This window comes from Lynx canadensis, chromosome C1 (assembly GCF_007474595.2).
Source record: "Lynx canadensis isolate LIC74 chromosome C1, mLynCan4.pri.v2, whole genome shotgun sequence".
Lineage (NCBI taxonomy): Eukaryota > Metazoa > Chordata > Mammalia > Carnivora > Felidae > Lynx > Lynx canadensis.
Window position 1 is genome coordinate 126,492,694 of NC_044310.1, and position 22,900 is coordinate 126,515,593.

The 22,900-nt window shown below is 37.9% G+C and overlaps 2 protein-coding genes and 1 pseudogene across 2 annotated transcripts in view; 2 read left to right on the forward strand and 1 right to left on the reverse strand.

The window, feature by feature from the left end:
• The window catches only part of ZRANB3 (zinc finger RANBP2-type containing 3), a 302,090-nt gene extending 287,422 nt beyond the window's left edge, over window positions 1-14,668 (reverse strand). Inside the window, 1 exon segment of the mRNA XM_032594393.1 lies at window positions 14,466-14,668. The gene's annotated coding sequence lies outside the window, so the exon portion shown is untranslated.
• LOC115522531 lies at window positions 7,989-8,101 on the forward strand (annotated as a pseudogene).
• A 746-nt stretch (window positions 14,669-15,414) lies between the features above and the next one.
• Window positions 15,415-22,900, forward strand: part of R3HDM1 (R3H domain containing 1) — a 210,220-nt gene continuing 202,734 nt past the window's right edge. Inside the window, exon 1 of the mRNA XM_032594401.1 lies at window positions 15,415-15,584. The gene's annotated coding sequence lies outside the window, so the exon portion shown is untranslated. The remainder of the gene's footprint in view (window positions 15,585-22,900) is intronic.

The following is a 22,900-nucleotide window of genomic DNA, read 5'->3' on the forward strand; positions in this document are numbered from 1 at the left end:
GTGGTATGATACATTCAAAGTGCTGAAAGGAAAGAAAAAACAAAAATAGGCTACCTGTCATAATTTTCATTCAGAATTGATGGAAAGATAGAGTTCCCAGAATAACAAATGTTAAAGAAGTGTATTACCACTAAAGCAGCCTTATAAGAAATCTTAAAGGGAATTCTTTAAGTGGAAAAGGAGGCTCATAATTAGAAGTACGAAAATTACAAATAAAAATAAGTAATAAATGACATCATATAAATAAAGTATGGAAGGCATGAGTAAAAAAAGTTCTTTCAGAACTTCCAATGTGTTCAAACTTAAGTGACCATCAACTTAATACAGCCTGATATATAATTAGGACACCATATATGAACCTCATGGTAACCAGAAACACAACACCTATAATACACAAACAATAAAAAGAAAGCCAAGCATAATACTACAGAAAGTAATTAATAACTAGGAAAGAAAACAAAAGGAAAAAAAAAAAAGACTAACAAAAACACCTAGACACAATTAACAAAATGGCAAGACACACACATCTATCAATAATTAACTTTAAATGTGAATGGACCTAAATGATCCAATCAAAAAGATATGGGGAACAGAAAAAGTTACACACACACACACACACACACACACAACATCTACATATTGCCTACAAGAGACTCCTTTCAGACTTAAAAAGACACAAAAACTGAAACTAAAGGAAGGAAAAAGATATTCCATGAAAATGGAAGGGAGAAAAAAGCCAAGGTAGCAATACCTATATCAGACAAAACAGAGTTTAAACTAACAGTGTAAATGAAAGACATAGACACTACATAACGATAAAGAAGATAATTCAACAAGGGGATATAACAATTGTAAATATCTATGTACCAAATGGTGAATCACCAAAACACGTAACACAAATGTTAATAGAGACAAGGGAGAAATTGCAGTAATACAATAATAGCAGGAGACTTTAACACCTCAGTTATATCAAAGGATATTCATCCAGGCAGAACCAATAAAGAAAACACCACCTTTTTTTCTAAATTTTTTTAAGGTTTATTTATTTTTGAGAGAGAAAAAGAGGACACAGAGCACAAGCAGGATAGGGCAGAGAGAGACACAAAATCTGAAGCAGGCTCCAGGCTCCAGCTATCAGCAAAGAGCCAATGCAGGGCTGGAACCCACGAATTGTGAGATCATGAACTGAGCCAAAGTTGGACACTTAACCGACTGAGCACCCAGGCACCCAGGAAACCCCACCTTTGAATGACACATTAGACAAGAAGGACCTAACGTATATATAGAACATCTGGTCACAAGACAGCAAAATACGCATTCTTTTCAAGTGCACAAGGAGCATTCTCCAGGATAGATCACATCTTAGGCCACAAAGTAAGGCTCAATAATTTCAGAAGACTGAAATCATATCATGCATCTTTTATGACCACAATATTATGAAAACTAGAAATCAATCACAAGAAAAAACTGGAAAAAACACAAATATGTGGAAGCTAAGACATGCCAACGGGTCAACAAAGAAATCAAAGGGAAACTGAAAAACACATGAAGGGGCGCCTGGGTGGCTCAGTCAGTTGAGCATCCAACTATTGATTTCAGCTCAGGTCATGACCCCAGGGTCATGGGATGGAGCCCTGCGTTGGGCACTGTGTGGAGCCTGCTTAAGATTCTCTAACTCTCTGCCCCTCTCCCCAGTTCACTCTATATCAAAAATAATAAAAATAACTTTAGAAAAACACATGGAAACAAATGAAAATGAAAAGAGGAAAGATTTTAGTTGATACAGAACTATTCTCAAGAATCAAGATAATCTTAACTAAGCAATCTAACTTACAACTAAAGGAACTAGAAAAAGAAGAACAAAGCCCACAGCAGAAGAAAGGAAATAATAAAGATCAGGACAGAAATAAATGAAATAGAGACTAAAAGCAAGCAAAACAAAAGAATAGGAAAGACTCAATGAAACAAGGAGCTGGCTTGTAGGAAAGATTAACAAAATTGATAAAACTTTTAGCCAGACTCCTCAAAAAACAAAAACAAAACTCAAACAGGAGAAAAATAAAATTAGAAATAAAAGAGAAGTAACATTCACACCACAGAACCATAAAGAATTGTAAGACAATACGACAAAAAATTATATGCCAACAAAGGGGACAGCCTACAAGAAATGGATAAACTCCTAGAGACACAATCTTCCAAAACTAAATCAGGAAGAAATAGAAAAACCTGAACAGACTAATTACTAATAAGAAAATTAAATTGGTGAGGCACCTGGGTGGCTCAGTCAGTTAAGCATCTGGTTTGTGGGTTTGAGCCCTGCATCAGGCTTTGGGCTGACAGCTCAGAGCCTGGATTCTGCCACAGATTCTGTATCTCCCTCTCTCTGTCTCTCCCCTGCTTGCATTCTGTCTCTCAATAAATAAAATACATAAGTGCTAAAAATAAATTAGTTAAAATTAAAAAAAAAAAGAAAATTAAATCGGTAATCAAAAAACTCCTGACAAACCAAAGTCCAGCACCAAATGGCTTCACAGGCAAATTCTACCAAACATTTAAAGAAGAATTAATACCTATTGTTGGGGCACCTTGGTGACTCAATTGGTTGAGCATCCAACTCTTGGTTTCAGCTCAGGTCATGATCTCACAGTTTGTGAGTTTGAGCCCTATGTCAGACATTGAGCTGGCAGTGAGGAGCCTACTTGGGATTCTCTCTCTCTCCCTGTCTCGCTGCCCCTCTTGTGTGCTGTCTTTCTCAAAATAAATAAACTTTTAAAAAATAATAAAAAAAAATGTAAATACCCATTATCCTCAAACTAGTCCAAAAAATAGACGAGGGAAAAAAAAACTTACATTCTGTTAGGCCAGGATTACTCTGATACCAAAGAAACTACCAAAAAAAGAAACCTACAGGCCAACATCTCTGAACATAAGATCTTCAAGAAAATATCAGCAAACTACATTCAACAATACATTAAAAATCTTCAAGAAAATATCATCAAACTATATTCAACAATACATTAAAAAGATCATTCACCATGATCAAGTAGGATTTATTCCAAGGACACAATGGCTCAATATTAGAAAATCAATCAACATGATATGCCACAAGCAACAAAATTAAGGATAAAAATCATATGATCATCTCAATAGATGCAAAAAAAGGATTTGGCAAAATTCAACATCTGTTCGTGATATATTTTGAAAAAAACCTCTCAAACTAGGTTTATAGGGAACATACCTAAACATAATAAATGCTATTTATGAAAAACCCAGAGCTGATACCATACTCAATGGTGAAACACTAAGAGCTTTTCCTCTAAGACCAGGAACAAGACAAGAATGTCCACTCTTGCCACTTTTAATCAACCCAGTATTGGAAATCCTAGCCATAGCAATCAGACAAGAAAAAGAAATAAAAGGTATCCAAATTGCTAATATAGTAGTTTTGACTTTTTGCAGATGGTGTGATACTATACATAGAAAACTCTAAAGATTTGACATAAAACTACTAAAAGTAATACATGAAATCAGTAAAGTTGAAGGATACAAAATTAGTAAACATACACCAGCTGCATTTCTATATACTAATAACAAAGTAGCAAAAAGGGAAAATAAATTCATTTATAGCTGCAGCAAAAAGAATACCTAGAAATAAATTTAACACAGAGGTGAAAGACTTACTCTGACAACTATAAAATATTGATGAAGAAACTGAAGATGACAGAAACAAACGGGAAGATATTCCACAATTATGCACTGGAAGAATACTGTTAAAATGTACCCCCTGCCCAAAGCAGTCTACAGATGCAATGCAATCCCTATGAAAATACCAATAGCATTTTTCACAGAATTCCAACGAATAATCCTAAAAATTGTATGGACCCACAAAAGACCCTGAACAACCAAAGCAATCTTAAGAAAGAACAAAGCTGGAGGTATCATGGTCATATATTTCAAGATATACTACAAAGCTATAGAAATCAAAACAGTGTGGCACTGGCAGAAAGACAGACCCACAGATCAACACATAATAGAGAGCCCAGAAATAAACCCATGCTTACCTCGTCAACTAATCTATGACAAAGGAGGAAGAATATACAATAAGGAAAAAACAGTCTCTTCAAGGAATGGTGCTGGGAATTCTGGACAGCTACATGCAAAAAAATGAAACCCTTTCTCACATCATCCAAAAAACAATCAAAAACCTCAAAATGGATTAAAGACCCAAATGTGAGACACGAAACCATAAAACCCCCAGAGGAGTTTATGCCTCCTAGGGGCAGTAATTTGACTTTGGCCTTTGTAACATTTTTCTAGCTACGTCTCCTCAGGCAAGGGGAAAAAAAGCAAAAATAAACTATTGGGACTACACCAAAATCAAAAGCTTTTGCACAGGGAAGGAAATCATCCACAAAACAAAAAGGCAACCTAGTGGGGAGCCTGGGTGGCTCAGTTGGTTAAGCGTCTGACTTTGGAGGTCATGATCTCGCAGTTCATGAGTTCAAGCCCTGCATGGGGCTCTGTGCTGACAGCTTAGAGCCTGAAGCCTACTTTGTATTCTGTGCCTTCCTCTCTCTCTCTGCCCCTCCCCCATGCACTCTGTCCTCTCTCTCTCTCTTAAAAATAAAAAACATTAAAAAAATATATTAAATAAAAAATAAAAATCTAACAGATGACAGAGCAGGATTATGTGCATAGAATTAAAATAATTTATACATAATTAGTAGATTTGTAAGCAAATTTAATAAGGTTGATGAATACATAATCAATATACACAGTCATTTTCCTCTACACAGGCAAAAAGAAAATAAAATTTTAAACTGATACCATTCTCAAGAGTATCAAAAACTACACATTTTAGAAACGAATCTAATAAAAATAAGTGTAAGACCTGTGAGCAGAAAAACCGTAAGAGATTTTTTAGTAAAATGAAACAACACATAAAACAAAGAAGTGATAACCCTGTTAATAGATTGGAACTGATTATAATATAAACTCTTTTGAGATGATATGACAGGTCACTGAAACAACATGAACATCAGCAAAAAAAGGCCCAGTTATTAGTTCCAAAGGTGGGGGACGAACTGATGTTTTTTGGGGATGCCTATCATATAATAGTGTCTTCTTTGTGTCAAGAACTTGAACATATACTGGCTAATTTAATCCTGAGAACTATATGACAAGTACTATATTCTTCTTCACTAATGAGGAAACTATGACATTGGATAAGAAAGCCAGGATTCAAATGCAAGCTTGTATGGCTACAAAGCCTAAACAGAAGTAAATCTTCATCCAAAGAATTTACACACATTAAAAAATCATGGGGATTTTGGGTGGCTCAGTCGGTTAAGTGTCCAATTCCTGATTTTGGCCCAGGTCATGTTCTTATGGTTCATGAGATCGAGCCACGTGTTGGGCTCTGCAATGATGGTCCGGAGTCTGCTTAGGATTGTCTTTCTCTCAGAAACCAAACAAATAAACCAAAAAGAACTCCAAATCTTATCTTGATGTATGCTTTTAGAAAGATGGGGTATACAATCACTGGGAAAAACATTTTGACAATTTCTTAAATAACTAAATATCCAAGTGCCATCTGACTCAGCAATGGTACTCCTGGGCATTTATCCTAGAGAAATCAAAACTTCTGTCTAAAAAAAATTAAAAAATTTTAAAAAACACTATTCATGAATACTTACAGCTTTATTAACAACAGCCAAAAACTAATAAGAACTCAGACATACTTCAGTGGGTGAATGGTCAAACTGTGGTACATCCAAATCATGGAACACTACTCAGCAATAAAGAGGCGCAACTGATATACACAACAATCTGGATGAATCTCCAGAGAATTATGCTGAGGTAAAAAAAAAAAAAAAAAAAAAAAAGCCAAACTTCAAAGGTTACACAGTTGTTGATTCCATTTCTATAACATTACTGCAACATCAAATTATAAAAAATAGAGAACAGATTAGTAGTTGCCAGGGGTGAAGGTGGAAAGTGATGGATGCTATAAGGCAACATGAGGTATCCCTGTGGGATGCAATTGTTCTTTTTCTTGATATGGCAATAGCCTGGTTGTGATACATACTGTAGTTTTGTAAGCTGCTACCATTGAGGAAAACTGAGTAAGCATATGCAGGATCTTTTTGCATTATTTCTCACAACAGTAAACAAATTTACAATGATTTCAAAATACAAAGTTTAACTTAAAAAATGGGGGAAACACTCTGGCTTAACACATACCAATGGATCTCAAAGTTTTTGGATAATGAGGTCCATAAAGATAAACTCCAAGATCATGTAGCTTGTGACAGAGGTAAAACGTATCTGGGGTCGTTGCTTTCTTTTCAACACAGGAGTGTACCTCCTCAGCTTCAGAACTAAACCACAGAGAAAATATATATTTAAGGCTGCCAAACAATTACAGTTAAAAAATAAGTAATCATCTAATAAATTTATTCCTGAATTTCATTCCTTCATGCATTCAACAAAATATATTTGGATGTTTACATGGAGCAGACACTGCACAAGGTTCTGGATACACAGTAATAAATAGCTGTAGCTTTGAAGAAGTACTATAGGGAAAGTACGAGGTGTTAAGGGAGCATATAACAAAAACTCAGGAGGTTTGGAAGGCTTTCTAAAAGATACATATATCAAAGCTGAGACATAAAGAATACACAATAACCACACAAGAAACACACCAGAGGCCCTGATTTGGAAACAAAGGAAGAGAGCAGGTAGGAATTCTCAGACTTCATCTTACTGGACCTATCCATAATCATTCCCTCCTCATTAAATCATGTTTTTCACGTAGACTCTAGAATACCACACCTCATGGTTCTATCTTATCTCAGTTTTCACTCTTGCTCAGCCTAAATCGTACTGGTTCTTTCTCCTTCCCTGCCCATATAAGGTTTGAAAGTACCAGGGCTCATTTCTTAGTAATGCTTGCTCTATCGTTTAGAGATACCATAGTATATGTTTTAAATATTACCTCTATTCCAATGACTCCCACATTTATACATATATTTTCAATGTTTATTTATTTTGGAGAGAGAGACAGAGTGCAAGCGGGGGAGGGGCAGAGAGAGAGAGAGGGAAACAAATCTGAAGTAGGCTCAGGCTCTGAGCTGTCAGCAGAGCAGAATCCGGGCTGTAACTCCCGAACTTCAAGATCATGATCTGAGTTGAAGTCAGAACTTTAACGAACTGAGCCACCCAGGTGTCCCTGACTCCCACATTATACACGGAGATCAGACCTCTCCTGAACTTCAGACTCCTGTTACCTAACCAAACATCTCTACATAGCAAGTCTAATGGGTATCTCAAACTTAACACAACTAAAGCTGAACTCTAGATCTTTTTCTCAAACCCTATTCCATCCTCCATCTTCCCCATCCAATCTTTCCATTTGTTCATACCAATTCCTTGACTCCTCTCAGTGTCTCATCCTGCATATCCAATCAATCCATCAACAACTCCTGTTAGATTCAAATATACCAGAATCCCACCATTCATTTCCTACCACCTCCAAATCTGCTCACGTGATCTGAGCCACTTTATTTCTAGCCTGAATTCCTGCAAGAATCTGATATCCCAACTTCCACCTCCTCCCCTACACTCTCCTCGCAATGGAGCAGTCAGTAAGGTACTTTGAAAAATTAAGTCCTGATCATAACATTCCTCAGAATTGCTCAGTGGTTCCCAGTTTTACTCCAGATAAAAGTTCTATTAATGCAGAAATAGCCCTTCTACGATATGCTCCTACTCCTATTACCATTCCACCTTACTTTCTCTTCTCTGTCACAGTGATATCTTACATGTTTCTGCTTTGGACTCTGCACTAGCTGGTCCATCTGCTTATACCACTCTCCATCAATTACATACATGGCTACTTTTCTTGATTCCTTCAAGGGTCTTTTCTGAAATGTCAATTTTTCAATGTAAACTTGACCTGCCTACCTTATGTAAAATTGTCAACTTTCATGCTAGCTTCAGCAGCACATATACTAAAATTGGAATGATACAGAGAAGATTAGCATGGCCTCTGCATCTGCACAAGGACGACATGCAAATTCAAGAAGTGTTACATATTTTTCAAAGAAGGAATTTTAGGGGCGCCTGGGTGGCTCAGTCGGTTAAGCGTCTGGCTTCTGCTCAGGTCATGATCTCACGGTCCGTGAGTTCGAGCCCCGCGTCGGGCTCTGTGCTGACAGCTTGGAGCCTGGAGCCTGCTCTGGATTCTGGGTCTCCCTCTCTCTCTGACCCTCCCCCGTTCATGCTCTGTCTCCCTCTGTCTCAAAAATAAATAACATTAAAAAAAAAAGAAAAAAGAAAAAGAAGAAGGAATTTTATAATTGTGGCAAAATGTTAATATATGATTCTGGGTCTTGGCACTATTCTTGTGACTTTAGTATGTCTTACATTATTTCAGAATACAAGTTTAAATTTTAAAAACAAGAAACAAACAAGAATTACAACTCCCTATTATCTCTTCTGTACCTTACATTTTCTTTGACAGCACTTAACACCTTGTAAAACACTGTATGATTTAGTTACCTGCTAAAGTTTTTGCTTATTGTCTGTCTTTCTACACTAGGTTATAAGCTCCATAACGACAGAGATTCTTGTCTGTTTTGTTTCCTGGTGTATTCCATGCAGCTTGAGCAGTTAGTACCTGGCACTAAGCACTCATCATTTGTTCTATTAAAGTTTCAAAGGAAGGGGGGCCAAGATTAGAGAGACTAAGAGGTTGAATAGTTCCTAGAGATGAGAAAGCATAAAGTGGGGTCTGTAGGAGTGCATGGCTGAACTAGTGTGGAAATAAAATTCACAGAAGACACAGCATTCCAGGAACTAGAAACTAGCATGTTGTATCAGTTGGGCTATAGATTTAAACACAGAAGTCACCCTGTGGTGCGTGGGTGGCTCAGTCAGTTAAGCCTCCCACTTCAGCTCAGGTAATGATCTCGTGGTTCGTGGGTTCGAGCCCTGCGTCAGGTTCTGAGCTGACAACTGAGCCTGGAGCCTGTTTCAGATTCTGTGTCTCCCTCTATCTGCCCCTTCCCCTGCTCAAGACCTGTCTCTCTCTCTCTCTCTCAAAAATAAATAAACATTAAAAAATTTTAAACAATTAAATAAATAAAGATAGAAGTCACTCAAAGAAGAAAGACAGTAAGCCAAATTCAAGTCACAGTAGGGAAACGGGGGACATAGTTTGCAGAGTGATTAAGATTAGAGGGGAGTTGTTTAATGAATACAGATTAGGGCTCCCTGTTAGGATATTAGGGTATTAGAACACCTGAGAAAGTTCTTAGATAGAAAGGATGCCTACATACGGAAAATTCTGCCTCATACAGAGAATTAATCAAACCTTCTGTTCAATTTAATATCAAATTCAGTTAAAGTAGGTAACTAAATTTCAAAAATTCATCCTAGACAAAAATTATCAGTGGAAATGGTTCCAAGAACTACAGCAATTTGGCTACTTACAGTGTAGCTAAAAATAAGATGATTGGGGGGGCACCTGGGTGGCTCAGTTGGTTAAGCGGCCGACTTCGGCTCAGGTCATGATCTCACGGTCCGTGAGGTCGAGCCCCGAGTCGGGCTCTGTGCTGACAGCTCAGAGCCTGGAGCCTGTTTCAGATTCTGTGTCTCCCTCTCTCTGACCCTCCCCCGTTCATGCTCTGTCTCTCTCTGTCTCAAAAATAAATAAACGTTAAAAAAAAAAATAAGATGATTGGGAAAAGTGGCAAAGAAATAATAACAGGCCAGATCAGGGAGGTTCTCAAATGCCATGCTAAAAAAAAGTCTGGATTTATTCTGTAAGAAACTGAGGGCCTTTCCTAGAGTTTAATCAGGCAATTAGTTTACAAAGATTACTTGTCAAATTGGAAGACTAGATGTGGGGGCAGGGAAAACCTTTAGAAGCCTATCACAAAATAGCCCAGGTAATAAAATTTATAATTTCTTGGCTTCAGACTCCTGTATTTAATTACTTACCTGACATTTTGGACATCTGATAGACATTTCTAACCTAACTGTCCAAAACCAAAGTCTTATTCTCCACCAAACTTGTGTGTTCCTACCTAATCTCTCAGTAGTAGTACAACTGTGCAAGTTAACTCAAATCAGCAACTTGGGTTCACTCTTGATTTCTCCCTCTCTTTAGCCAAATTAAATCCATTTATAATTAATTATTCCTAAGGCATATCTCAAATGCATCCAATTCTTTCCAGTTGCAATGCCATCCCAAACTATCACTGCTCCACTGGAATACTGCACTAGCTCCCAAATGGACTCTCCCACATTTTCCTTAATATCAGTTGGTTTCCTTAAAGCACTTGCTATAATTAGCAACTCTTTTTATCTATTTACTTGAATTTTGTCTTTCCCTCTTACTGAAATGCCTTCATAAAGTCAAGAACTATAACTGTCTATATTTATCATTTTACTTGCAGCACTCTAGTATCAGCCAGGTCAATAAACAACAATATTTATAAACTAACACATATTTACTATAAGCCAGGCACTATTTTATATACTTTACATTTATTAAGTCATTTAAACCTCACAATAATCTGTGGTGTAGGTATTGTTATTATCTCAATTTTATAGATTAAAAAAAAAAATTAAGGCACAGATTATCAACTAATCTGCACAAGGTCATCCAACAAGTATCTGGCCAAACCCAGAAGTCAAAACCAAGGGAGCCTGGAGCCCATCCTCTTGACTATTAACCCAGCACTTCTCTTATCAGATGTTCAATAGATATTTCTTGACCAAATAAACAAATGAGAGGACAATGAGAAGAACAGTTTAGGGGCACATGTTGAATTCGAAGGACTTGGAAAAGGCTATGAGTACAGTGGGATGTTGTAATTACCATACAGAAGTCATCAGATCTACTGGAAACACCTATAAAATGCAAGCCTCTTAAAAAAAAAAGTGATTATAGGGGCACCTGGGTGGCACAGTCAGTAAAACATTAGACTTCAGCTAGGTCATGATCTCACAGTTCATGAGTTCCAGCCCCACACCAGGCTCTCTGCTGTCAGTGCAGAGTCTGCTTCAGATACTGTCTCCCTCTCTCTCTGCCCCTCCCCCACTTGTCTCTCTCAAAATAAATAAGCTTAATTATATATATTTTTTTAAAACTGGACATGCTTTTAAACTGTAAGCTTTTATACCCAAATCCGTAATAAAAAACATGTTCTGACAAAGCACCGAGAGCCCCATTAAGCCTTGACTGTATCTATAAAAATTTCTGTATTAATATAAAATGAAATATTTGTCTTTAAGTAGCAGTCAGTATCTATATGAATGTCACACATGTATTTTACTCAATATAAAAATTGCAGAGATGGACTTTAAATTTGACCAAAATGATACCAAAATCTATCTTAAAAAAAAAATAACAGGGGGCACCTGGGTGGTTCAGTCAGGTAAGCAACTTGACTCTTGATTTCGTCTCAGGTCATGATCTCACAGGTTTTAAGTTCGAGCCCCACGTCAGGCTCTATGCTGACAGCCAGAGCCTGCTTGGGTTCTCTCTCCTCTCTCTCTCTCTCTCTACTCCTCTCTCTCTCTGTCTCTCTCTTTCTCTCAAAATAAATAAACATTAAAAAAAAACCAGAAAATGTGAGAATAGCAAGAAAATATCTAAAGGAGAAGAATGGAAGCACACTTTACCTACTTGATAACAAAACATATTATAAAGTTACAGAAATTAAGATAATGGGTATGGTACAAGTCAAAGAACAGAACAATGAAAAAGAACAGGGTCCAAACAAAATCAAGTATATATAAATTGTAAATTAAATGTAAGAACAAATTTAAATTATGTATACATATTATTTTTTATTATCTAATTTCTAAGCATCACAAATGCTTTCCTATGCATCACAAACTAGAAACTATAATGGAAAAAAAGATATTTTTCAAGAGTAAAATAATTAAAACTATGTCATGGAAAACAGCATTAGAAGTTAAAAAGACAAATCTAAAAATGGGAGTCAAAGGTTTGCAAAATATATGAGAAAGAGTTAAAAACCTAAGTAGTAATTTCTTTAAAATTAAGAGACTAAGGGTGCCTGGGTGGCTCAATTGGTTAAATGTCCAACTCTTGGTTTCAGTTCAGGTCACAATCTCAGGGTTCGTAGGTTCAAGCCCCAAGTCAGGCTCTGCACTGACAGCATGGAGCCTGCTTGGAATATTCTCTCTCTCAGGTAGAGCATTTGGACTGGAATATTCTCTCTCTCTCTGCCCTCTCCCCCTGCTCACAGGTACTCTCTCCTCTCTCTCTCTCAAAACCAACAAACCAAAAAAACTATTAAGAGACTATGATAACAACAGGCTATTCGTGAGATTAAACAATGACAATAAAAGATGCTCAATATCAACTGAATTCAATTACAAACAAAGCAATGAAGAACCACTTTTGAAATCAGATGGGATAGACTACAAGATTGCAACTGGGTGCTTTCAAACACAGTAAGAAAGAGATGGGCACATTCTGAAGAGCAATTTAGGAATTATGGAGTATTTGTGGTCAATAACCTACTTCTAAAAAGTTAGATTACAGGATAATCAGGCAAGCATATAAAGATGTTGCTCACCACAGGATTCCTTTTTAAAAGTTAATAATTGACCCAGCAATCCCACTTCTGGGCATATATCCAAAAGAAATGAAAACAGTATCTTGAAGAGATATGTGCACACCCATGCAAAAGGCAGAAGCAACCTAAATGTTTATTGGCAAATGAATGGATAAACAAAAATGCAGTATATACATACATATGGGAATATTATTCGACCACGAAAAGGAAATCCGTTCCTATGCTACAACATGGATGAACCTTGAGGACGCGATGTATAAGTCAAATAAGGCAAAGGACAACACTGTGTGATTTCACTTTTAAGAGGTATCTAAAGTAGCCAAATGCTTAGAAACAAAGTAGAATGGTGAGTGCCAAGGGCTGTGGGAGGAGGAAAAGAGAGTTGTTGGTACAAAAGTACAGTTTCAGTTTTGCAAGATGAAAAAGTTCCAGGTATCTATTAAATAACAAGGTGCATATACTTAACACTACTCAAAAACAGTTAAGGTGGTAAGGTTTTAGGTTTTTTACCACAAAGTTAATAAAAAATAATGTAAATATCCATCAGGTAGGACTGGTTATGTTAGAGACACACAATTTAATACTAGATAGCAATAAAAAATGATAATATTAATATATATCTAGTCATCCACAGGCCTACTGTTGAACTAAAAAAAAAAAAGTTTACAAGAAAGCAGGTAGTGTGAGAACACGCAAGCAAATGTCTGTATTTACAATAGAGAGATATGTAAAGATAGTCACCAAAATTTTACGGTGGTATCTCTGGATAATAGTATCACAGATGACCTTCTTTTCAATATTTGCCTGTCTTTTAAATACAATGAGCACATATTAACGTACTTAACAAAGGATACTCGAAAAAAAAGAAGTGATTGCCACCACTGGTTTCAGAATTCTAGAATGGAATTCTACATTTCTCACCCCTATGTGTCTATAGCACATCTTGGGGAATCAATAATACTTGAGAAACAGGATTAGTGATTATGAGATCAGGAATGAGACAGACTTGGATACAAATCTCAGCTCCAAGTTAACTGATCAAGGCCTTACAGTCTTAAAGAATGTCATTCAACACCAATTTCTTCAAATATAAACGTCATATAACAATACATGCAGGAAAAACTTAAAGCACTTCATATCATTCTGGCTGAGGAAACACCAATAAAATGGCCATAATTACTAGTTCTTAACTTGATTTATACTGGAAAAACTCATCACAAAACGAAAAAACGAAACTAAGCATCTATAGAGCCTATACTGAAAATCTCAACTGCATTAAAAAAAACAAGAGCTCTATATTATGCACCTGAAAGTAATACTGTGTGTTAACTCAAATTAAGATTAAAAACTCAACCAAAAAAACAAGAGATCATGCTCTGTTGGACCACAACACTGATGCTTAACTCAAAAAAAAAAAAAAAAAAAAAGAATGTAATGGACCATTTTTGAGTATCAATCCCTGTGCCCTTCTGTAGTTTATCTCATTCCAACCAGCGTTTAGAAGTGTGTTTGTAAAAGTGGGAGTTGTTAGCTCAGAACTTCTGAGCCCGTCTTCAGTCAAAAGGAAGACCTGAAGCCATGCTTCATGCATGCAAAGCGGCTAAAAACCTTACAGGCACCCTCCACAAACACATGTGTGCAATCTAATAGTGAGCAATCAAAAGATAAGCAAATTGGGACTCTGGGATTGAAGATTAGGGGAGCATTATGGCATTATGAACCTCGGAACTACCGCCATCCCATATTACCCACTCTTTCCTAAAATACAATTACATGTCGTTCAACTTCCTATCTCCCTAGCAAAAAACTACCGACTTGCCCGCCACGCCACTCCGAAAGCCACACCTGGTGTATTCGCTGCAGAATCTCCAACTCCCGCCACAGGTTTGGCTCGCGTCCGCCCCAAAGCGGAAGTGACTTCAAAGGGCCAAACTGAAAGTAAGAAAGTTAAAATACTAGGAATCTAAAAGCCCTACGGCATTCTGAGAAAACTCTTCTCTGACTACCGTTTTCTGCCTTCCCTCTTCTGTTAGGGTGGCGAAAAGGATTCGCCACAGACTTGAAGCTGGTTCCCCGCCCCAAACTCCAAATCTTTTACATTTTATTCCCTCTCATTGGCCAACAAGATGCCATTCGTACCTCCCAGGAACTACAATTCCCGTCAGGCCCCAGGAGAAGTAAAAGTAGGAGAGGACAGAGGTGGGGGCAAAGCGCATTGGGAAGTGTAGTCGCCTGCAGACCGAACACAGCAGTAACCCCGCCTTCTCCCACTGAAGCTGGAGAAACCAGGTGTTCAACTTAAAACCCGTTACCGCTAAAGGGAGGAGCCAAGCCCTTAAACAGCTTTCCTCACTTCCCTCCACATGGAGGATGGTAATGTTTATTTATTCCTACAAAGCTCTATAAATATTCCTTGAAGAAATACGGTTGTCCTTCCAATATCTTCAGGTCAGTAAAACTCCCAGAACTCCTCCACCTCAGGCTCCCAACTCGTGGGAAAAGGTGGCTTTTTTTACAAGTGGGCAAAATGGCTGTCCTCTTAGTTTTACCATTGGTTGTCCTTTGCGTCCTTCAAGGGCGGTTACTTACCACTGATTGGTTCTTTTTCCCTTGAGGGTGGAGGAAGACTTGGCACGGCTCTCCCGCGGCCCGGGAGGAGATAAAGGGGTGGAGAGAAGGCAGTTTTTTCAGGCCTGATTGGATGATCCTCATGTCACTCGGAGGATGTATAACCTATGATTTGTCGGCTGCTCCTCAAAGAGAACGAAGAGGCGGGGCTAGTGCGTGGTGGGAAGGGGCGGGATTCTGCCAGCCGCGGCTGCCGCTGGAGCCGGTGTCCGGGCTGGTGATGGGGTTAATTCCCTTTCGTAAGACTCTTACTTGCACCCACCCAGCCCCGCCGTCGCCCCGCCGCGCCGCGCTCCAACCGCCTCCTCCTCCTCCTCCTCCTCCTCAGTAACGCGGGTAAGAGATGCCCTCCCCTCCCCCCTCCAGCTCCCCGGGAATAACGCGCCTCGCTCCCCTCCCCCGCCCGCCAACCGGTAGCGCTAACGGAGAAGGGGCAGGCAGGGGAGAGATGTATGTGAGAAGGTGGCCTTCCCCGCCGAGCCATCGCTTTTCCAGCCAGGGCCCCGCCGAGGTGCTGCTGCTGCCAGCCCGCCGGGAGGTCGGGTTCCGAGGGAGCTCGGCTCGCCTGGCCCGCCGCTGCGGCTGCAGCTGCATCCACTACCTTGTGCCCACCGCCCCCACCCGGGGGCCATGTGAAAAGCAAACCCCTCGAGGCCTAGCGGAGGAGGCAGGGGAAAGGTTCCTGAGTCCCTGCCATGGCTGCTGCTTGCTGCCCTTGCAGCCCCAGGGACTCAGGAACCAGCCACAGCAGGCCTGCCAGGAGCGGGTGCCGTGCGTGGTTCTGCTCTCTCGGGTGACTCGCGCCGGTGCCTCCGGCTCCCCGGCCCACACCACGCCTCGGCCCCCGGCCTCGCACTGGGAGAATTTTTAGAAAGAAAATCAGGCGTTCCGACCAGTTGGTGAAAAATGTAGGCACATCTTGCCTGGGGTACCAGGAAAAGCACAATGGGAATATTGAAAAGAAAGTTGAATGACTGTCAGTGCCACGGACCCCGGGGGTCGGATTTACACACATTATGGTTGAGCCCAAGGCTCAAACCTGTGTTTTTGAAATTTTTTGTTCTCTTTTTTTTGTTACTAGGTGCAGAGGAGAGTGCCTCTGCTTTTTGAGCTTGCTTTTATGTGGGAACAAATTGTTGAGGCTGTCTTGTCCCGTGTGTAATTGTCCTGGGATAGCAAGAAAGTTAAGTAAAAGGTGAAGAGGTGCTTGCTCAAGTAGTCTTAGTAAACAGCAGATGATTTTTCTGGTAAGATTTTCCAGGAAATATGTGCATGTAGATTTAAACCTCCATGGTTTTAGTTTACCTAGTTGTAATTCTGAAGAAACCATTTGCTTTTGGCTTAGATGTCATTGATAAAAACTTTTTGAGTAACGAAAAGGTGGTTAAAGTCTAACTGGAAGCTAACCTGTTTGTAATATTGGAAAGAGTAAGATCTATGTAATATTTAATATGGTTGAATACCAGTGTAACTGGAGTAATTGAACACATTGTAATAAAATTTGGTATATTGGGCTATTTTTGAGAGCAAATGTTTCTTCGTCACATACTGATTAGGTGCTCATCTTTTCACACCTTTTTTGTTGTTCTTGGGTGGTGTTTTTTTTTTTTTTTGGTGTTGTTGTTGTTGTTGTTTGCTTGGGTGAATATGTCCTTAAATAATGGATTCTGTAATTTTTAGCAGACATTTTAGGCACACTTCTGAGGCTCAACTTGTTACCAGAGTAAACTTGGTTCTGAAGACTAATCAGAGTTTTGACAGACCATTTCTTTTGTGTCTAGGGACACCCTACTGGCTTAATGATCTTACCTGTTCCATAACTAAATCGCTTGCATACAGAATTACATAGATCCATAGATTCAGGATATGCTAAAAAATATATATATACATGAGAACACGTAACCCTGAAAGGTAAGTTCCCTCCGTTCCCCCACAAAGTACCCATTGCTTAACTTAGTCTTTTCTAAAACTTGTTGGTTAATTGATAAATTATAGAATTGATGCTTTCGGGTTTCATATACTTCATGTAGAGAAAGAACTGATGAAAATATAGGAGGCTTGTGCATTCTCTGATTAGCTGTGGGATCCTTTTGTGAGTTTCAGTTCAATCTCCTCATCTGTATAATTGGGATGATAGCACTTAACTCTTGGAGTTGCCAGGATTAGAGATGAGTATATAAAGGCCCTACCATTGATTGTGTTTAACACATAGTATGTATTATTAAATATTAACATATTTTCATGCTTAAAAGAATGAGTTTGTTATTTACACGCACAAGATGTTGCAGCCTGAAAACTTGCTCTGTGAGGCAGAGGAGCACTATGGGAGTTTTCATTTATGTAGGGGCTTAAATTGGTAAAGTTTGCAGCTAGCCATTTGTAAATTAAAAGGTATGTGGGAAATTGGTTACCAGATACCGAAGAGTTGTTTATTTTATAGAAGATTTTTACTTATGCATTAAAATCCACATGTTTGTGGAATATATTTCAAGTGAATTATTTTGGGGAGAAAGTATGTGGTAAATTGTTGTAGTGATAAATTCTCCTAGTATCTTTTAAATTTTAGTTAGTTGATACATGTTTCAAGGTCTGGTTTATATACCTGATATCCATATTCAGTGTGCTATCAGGCTGCTGACAAGCAACTCTTGCAGAGTTAAGATTAAGTAAGTCATTTGAATTCATTCAGCCACAGGCGGACTACAGTTTTGTTGTTGTTTTTAATTCTCAATGTTTATCCATACTTGGGTTTTTCTTTTCTGTGAAATAATATACCAGACACATTGTTCTTTAGCTTTTCAGGCACTTTTGAAAATGTATTGGTCTTCATACATACTAGTGTCTTTGCAGTTTGTACCTGTAGACAGATTTGAGTTTAGCATGAAAAGTTGTATTATGAAGTCTTCGGACACTAATGCCTGGCCAGGGTTCAAGGCAGCCATACCTTATGCTGAATAGTGAACAAACACAGTATGATTGGATGCTCCTTTGGGGAGTCTTATATGGCAGCAGCAGAATATTTTACAAAATTGAAAAAACTTTTCCTTAAATTGTGCAGAAGAAATGCACTTCCATGCCTTGCCAAGTAATAAAAGATTTTCTGGTACTGGCACTTTAGAATACCCAATTATACCCATTTGAGTTAATGTTAAGTTTTAATTCTTCAGAAATAGAGAAGCGCTGAAAGTTGATAATACTTTTATTTTCTCCATTCTTGAAAATGTTACAATAATGAGTTGATGAGTTTGTAATGTATCATTGCTATTTGAATCAGAAAATTTCACTGTTAACACTTGATGATCTATTGCAAATACTCTTTGACAGTTCCTGTGTCTAAAAGGTGTGGTTACATTGGGGCGCCTGGGTGGCGCAGTCGGTTAAGCGTCCGACTTCAGCCAGGTCACGATTTCGCGGTCCGTGAGTTCGAGCCCCGCGTCAGGCTCTGGGCTGATGGCTCAGAGCCTGGAGCCTGTTTCCAATTCTGTGTCTCCCTCTCTCTCTCTGCCCCTCCCCCGTTCATGCTGTGTCTCTCTCTGTCCCAAACAATAAAATAAATTAACGTTGAAAAAAAAAAATTAAAAAAAATAAATAAATAAAAGGTGTGGTTACAAAAGGCAATGAACTTTTCAAATGGCTATTGTAGTTCCAAACCACAGAATCAGTACTCTGTCCTTGTATTCACACACGTATACAATGATGATAAGTTATTATTTGTAACTGAACTAAACTGGGATAGATAAAGGAGCATATCAGTTTTTCTCAGTATAATAGTCATTTTTTCCAAAGTAAAATAATCTTGCATTTAATCCTTGTGAAATCTCATATTTACTAGTAATACAGACGTGCAAAGAATCAAATCATAAAATCAAACAAAATTTTATTAAGTTAACTTTGCTTCTCAAATAAGTATATGTTGTATAATTAAGCAAATTTGTTTATACCTGATAAGATGTAAGAATGGAAGCATAATTCAATTCAATTAGTTGTTGGGTGATGGTGGAAATAAGAGATGAGTTATTCAGTCCTAACTGAAAGCTAGTTCTTTACCTTATTTTCCAACAGTTTGTTTTTTTCCCAGATTTTATCCTTGAATATTTTGCCTATACTTACCATCTTAGTCTCTACACATGCCTATTAATTTTTTATTCCCATGAGTTTTGAAAGCGTATACTTTATGAACTTTTCTGTTTGTTTGCCTTCTTCAAGATTTCTTTTGTAAGCTCACTTCTCTAAGCAAATCATGAAGTTTTTGTGCCTTATTTCATAAGTATTAAAGCTTATGTTTAAATGATTTTTTTATACCCTACTTGACTAGTGTTTTCATGTACAGCTCCCTGAAAGTACTTTCTCTACAAAAGAAATTAACTATGCAAAATAAATTACATTACATTTGTTTTTATTCTTTTTTTTTTTTTTAAGTTTATTTTGAGAGAGAGAGCATGCACGCTCACACAAGGGAGCATGAGTGGGGAGGGGCAGGGAGAGGGGGAGAGAAACCCAAGCAGTCTCCTCCATGTCGGCCTGGAGCCCTGGAGGGGCTTCATCTCACAAACCATGAAATCATGACCTGAACCGAAACCAAGAGTTGAACACTTGACTGACTGAGCCACTCAGGTGCTGCTATTTGTTTTTATTCTTGACCTTTCTTCTTGAAAGACAATAATTTGATATTGCCTTGCCTTAGAGTTTAAAGTACTATAAATTGACTTCTCCCAGGTTTAGTTTGATCAATGACAGATAAAAATTAATTTTGTGGGCTAGTTGTATAATTAGCTTCACTAACAGGTCTTCTGCGCGAAAGAAATTCCATAACTGGTATAAGATACCACCTTACAGTCTGAGTTAGAGGTTTAACTGTAGATTTACCTTGATGCTTTGTTTCTTAATAGAGAGAGAAGCTATGGAATTTAATTTAAAAAAAAAAAGGTTTGGGGCGCCTGGGTGGCTCAGTTGGTTGGGCATCCAACTTCAACTCAGGTCATGATCTCGCAGTTTGTGAGTTCAAGCCCCACATCGGGCTCTGTGCTGACAGCTCAGAGCCTGGACCGTGCTTCGGATTCTGTGTCTCCTCCTCTCTCTGCCCCTCCCCTGCTCGTGCTCTCTCTCTGTCTCAATAATAAATAAACGTTAAAAAAAAAAAAAGGTTTAATGTGGGGAAAAAACTGTAAATGTTTGCAAAGCAATGACTTAAATGAACTAAAGGCCCTCATTTTTAAGGTGCTTTTGGGGAAATTTCTTATTACAGAATTGCTATGTTTAAAAATACGTTAGTATCTTTTTACTGGAACCAACCCAAATGCCCTTCATTGAGTGAATGGTTAAACAAACTGCTACGTGCATACCATAGAATACTACGCAGCAGTAAAAAGAAAGAAACATTGATAAAGCAACCTAGGTGGATCTTAAAGTAATTACACCAAGTGAATAAAACAATGTTTTTAATAATTAATTTTATTTATTTTGGAGAGAGAGAACAGACAGGGGAGGAGCAGAGAGAGACAGGGACAGAGAGGATCAGAAGCGGGCTCTGCGCTGACATCCGTGAACCCAACGTGGGTCTCAAACTCACCAAATATGAGATCATGACCTAAGCCAAAGTCCAATGTTCAAATGACAAAGCCACCCAGGCACCCCATGAATAAAAGTTTTAAAATAGAGCAACCATGTGGTCCCATTTACATACTCAAAATGGCAGATTATAGAGATGGAGCACAGATTAGTGGTTGCCAGGCATTAAGAGATGGGGTTTGAGGGAGCAGAATGGTTGTGATTATAAAGGGGTAGCATGAAGAATCTTTGAAGTAATGGAACAGTTCTGTATGTTGATAATATGGTGGTTACCTAAATCTACATGTGATAAAATTGCATAGAAACACAGAACAAATGAGTGCATGCAAAACTGGCAAAATCTGAATAAGGTTGTATATCAATATCTATCTCTGGTTTTGATGTTGAACTGTACTTATATAACATTATCATCGAGGGAAACTGAAGAGTACATGGGAGCTTTCTGTACTATTTTTTGCAACTCCCTGTGAATGTACTATTATTTAAAAAATACAAAGTCAAGCACCAAAAAAACCCATTCTTTATGTATATGTTCCTGTATAATATTGAAAAAAGTATATTTTTAAGCAAATACCCTCTGCAAAATGCCATTCATACATTTCATATTGTTGATTTGTGTTGGTTTTACTAAGTCATGTTCACATGCATTGGAGCACAATAGAAATACTGATAGTCAAATATCTCCAAGATGCAGTTTCCGTTTTCATTATATTTGCCTTGTTTTCCCTAAATGCCAATTCTTTCTTCATCATCCTTTTATAAAGGCTTGCTGCCCTTTCACTTTCCAAGTCTTCATAGAAATTAAAGAATCTGACATTAGTTATCTATGTTGTTCATTTCCAGTTGCTAAAAGGATTTTGTCAAGAGGCTATATATTCATTATTTAACCAGATACTTACATTTTAAGCATATTGAATATCTGTAAGACAAAATAAAAGAATTTATCTTGTAAAGATATATAGAACCAGCAAATGAGGAATCACTTGGGGAAAGAAAGTGATGTAAGTGCTTGTTAAGTAACACTGTAGTTACTGTATGACCCTCCACTTTTTAATGCGAAAGTACTAAATGTTTTAATGCAAAAGTACTAAATGTTTTAAAGCAGTGTGAGGAGGTCAGAAGTAAAAGTGTAGACCACCAACTTGGGGAGGATACGCTTTTTGTGATATGGATGATGACCTTGATCCATTTGGAGTTATTTTTTGGTTATGGTGTGAGATAGGGGGTTCAAATTCATTTTATCTGTGGATATCATTTTTATCTCCACACCATTTGTTGAAAACACTGTTCTTTCCCAGTTAAATTGGCTTGGCTCCTTTCTTGTCTATAAATGTGCAAGGTTATTTCTCAATTCTAAATTCTACCACATTGATTTTGTGTCTATCACTAGGCCAGTGGTACCACTGGCTACACTGTTTGATTATGAAACTTTGTAACAAGTTTTGAAATTAGGACTTTTTTTTTTTTGCTGTTTTTTTTTTTTGCTGTTTTATTGCTGTTTTTCAATATTATTTTGGCTATTTATCTGTTTTCATATGTAGTTTAAGATCAGCTTGCCAATTTCTGCAGAGAAGTCAGCTTGGATTTTTGATATGAATTATGTCAAACAGGTCAATTGGGCATTTGGAGAATATTACCATTTTAACAGTACTAAATGAAAATGTCTTTAACGTGTAGTGATTCACTTAAAAAGAATAATAAACTCATTGCATGTTAATATAAATAATCATTTTTATGAAAAATAACATTTCAAAATAAAAAAATAGCAAGAAGAATGGGATTGTTTTACAGTTTTACAAATCTTCTTAACGTTTGGCTTATCAGGAGAAGTTGGGTTGTTATATCTACTTTAGTATTCACTCTCATTGGACATGTGATTTTGACTGAAATCTAAGAAGATAATTTGGCCACACACAGAAGAAAAGTGAGAGACCTCATGGACCCTTTGACAGGATCTTGATCCACAGTGGTCCTTGGACCACATTGTGAAAACAGCTTGTCCAGTGGGAAGAAATAAATGTTTGGAAACTCAAAGACTTGGTTAAAAATCACAAGTCGCCACTGAACAGTTGATGTGATTTTGA